The sequence below is a fragment of the Arachis ipaensis genome, chromosome B04 (assembly GCF_000816755.2).
Source record: "Arachis ipaensis cultivar K30076 chromosome B04, Araip1.1, whole genome shotgun sequence".
Classification (NCBI taxonomy): Eukaryota; Viridiplantae; Streptophyta; class Magnoliopsida; order Fabales; family Fabaceae; genus Arachis; species Arachis ipaensis.
The window spans coordinates 116,064,303-116,066,653 of record NC_029788.2 but is presented as its reverse complement, the minus strand read 5'-3'; the positions used below and the strand labels follow the sequence as shown (position 1 = coordinate 116,066,653).

The 2,351-nt window shown below is 35.0% G+C and overlaps 1 pseudogene; it reads left to right on the top strand.

Annotated features, from left to right (window-relative positions):
• Positions 206-1,945, top strand: LOC107637049 (annotated as a pseudogene).

Sequence of the window (2,351 nt, the reverse complement as noted above, 5' to 3'; positions counted from 1 at the left end):
TTTATGTTATTGTATTTAAATATAATTATACATTAAAAATATTTTTATATGATATTTAAATATTAAATTATTTTTAAAAAATTAAAAAAATATTTAAAAAATCTTTTTTTATTGATTTAGATCTATCTAATCTAATTTAATTCTGTTTTATTTCAATTTAAAAAAAAAAAATAAAATCCGGTCCCATCCAACCGACCATCAACACCATAATGGCCTAGTCGGAATCACAAAGGACAATATCACTCCCCTATTTGTATGTTTGAGAGTTGAGAAGCAATAGGGTTCGCTAAAGCACAATCTATTTATTGGGTTCTCACTGAATTCAACAATGGCACTAGCCATGTCGGGAGTTGATAGAATTAGTGCATTATCGAATGATATTCTTATTCACATCCTTTTTTTTCTAGAATCTAAAATGGCTGCAACAACAAGCATTCTCTCGAGCAGGTGGAGGGATCTGTGGCACTCAGTTCCCACAGTGGACCTCGATGACGCACTCTTCCCGGATGAGGAAGAACTTTTTGTTCGCTTCGCGTACGCAGTTATGCTATCGCGAGATGTAACGCAACCCATTCTCAATTTTCGCCTCAAATTTGAGTATCCCTCATGTGATCAATGTGATGTAGAATTGTGGCTCAACACCGCCATACAGCGTCAAGTTGAGAGGATTGAGCTTCATGCTCGGATAATGACGTTGCCGATTGGAATTCTCACATGTGCAAGCCTTGTTGTTCTCAAGTTGGAATTCTTAATAGTGAACCGTATTTTAACAGTACACTTACCGGCTCTTAAAACTTTGTACTTGATGCGGGTTGTATTTGCAGAAGATGAATATCTTGATATGATTCTCTCAGGATGCCCAAATATTGAGGACTTGCAAATCGAATCTCTCAAATTGTATCTAAAGTTCAGACCTCTTGCCGTCACTTTCGGCAATCTAATTCACATGCAGTTCTCTGTGTATGATTGTATATATATGACAAAGAAATGTTTGTTCGCTTCGCGTACGCAGTTATGCTATCGCGAGATGTAACGCAACCCATTCTCAATTTTCGCCTCAAATTTGAGTATCCCTCATGTGATCAATGTGATGTAGAATTGTGGCTCAACACCGCCATACAGCGTCAAGTTGAGAGGATTGAGCTTCATGCTCGGATAATGACGTTGCCGATTGGAATTCTCACATGTGCAAGCCTTGTTGTTCTCAAGTTGGAATTCTTAATAGTGAACCGTATTTTAACAGTACACTTACCGGCTCTTAAAACTTTGTACTTGATGCGGGTTGTATTTGCAGAAGATGAATATCTTGATATGATTCTCTCAGGATGCTCAAATATTGAGGACTTGCAAATCAATTATTATTCTTATTTTGGGCTAGAATCCAGTCCTCTTGCCATCACTTTTCGCAATCTAATTCAGATGAAGCTTTCCGTGTATGATTGTAAATGGGGGTTGCTAGTTGGACTGCTCAAATCCTGTCCCTTGCTTCAAATTCTTGTCATCAGAAAGGTTGGTGGGGAGTAAACGATTTTTGTTCTCCCTTCTGTTTTGTTTGCATTGAAAATTATTTTTTATTGTTTGCTATGCTTGAATTACTTGCAGGAGAAGAAATCGGTAAGTGGATTGGATCCACTAAATCAGTGTTACACACAAACCGTTCCTGGATGCCTTTCATCGCACCTAAGAGTCTGCACTATAAAGAATTTTCATGGTGCTGATGTTGATATTCAATTTGCAATATATATTCTGCAGAATGCAAGTTTGTTAAAGAAGATGACCATATGTTGCTTGAGTTCCTCAAGAAAAGGAGATAGGTTTGAAATTTTAAAAAAGATATCTAAGGTTGCTAGGATCTCAACAACTTGTGAACTGATGTTTGAATGATATTAGGGACATGATTAGATGGTCTCAGAACCTTTGAATCATTAACAAAACATCTTTTTAAATTTTTTAATAATAGTTAAAGTTGCTCGAGTTCCTCAACAAAAAGAGATAGATTTGAAATTTTGAAAAAGATATCCAAGGTTACTAGGATCTCTACAACTTGTGAATTCTTGTTTGAATGATATTATAGTCTCTTCAGCTTGTTAGTGTTTTATTTAGTTTTTACTTGCTGTCTGTGTTCCTGTTTGTTTTGGAAGACATATATAATTAGGGTGGAATAAATGTCATGCTTGTTTCTAAATTTTATTCTAGTTGATGAATGGCTAAATATTTATATAATTATATAATATATAGTTATTTGGGTGGGAGTTTGTAAATTGTGAATGGTGAAGCGCGAAAATTTGTACGTGAGAAATTAAATTAAGGTTATCAATTATCAATAATCAAATCGAAGAATTTAAATTGAA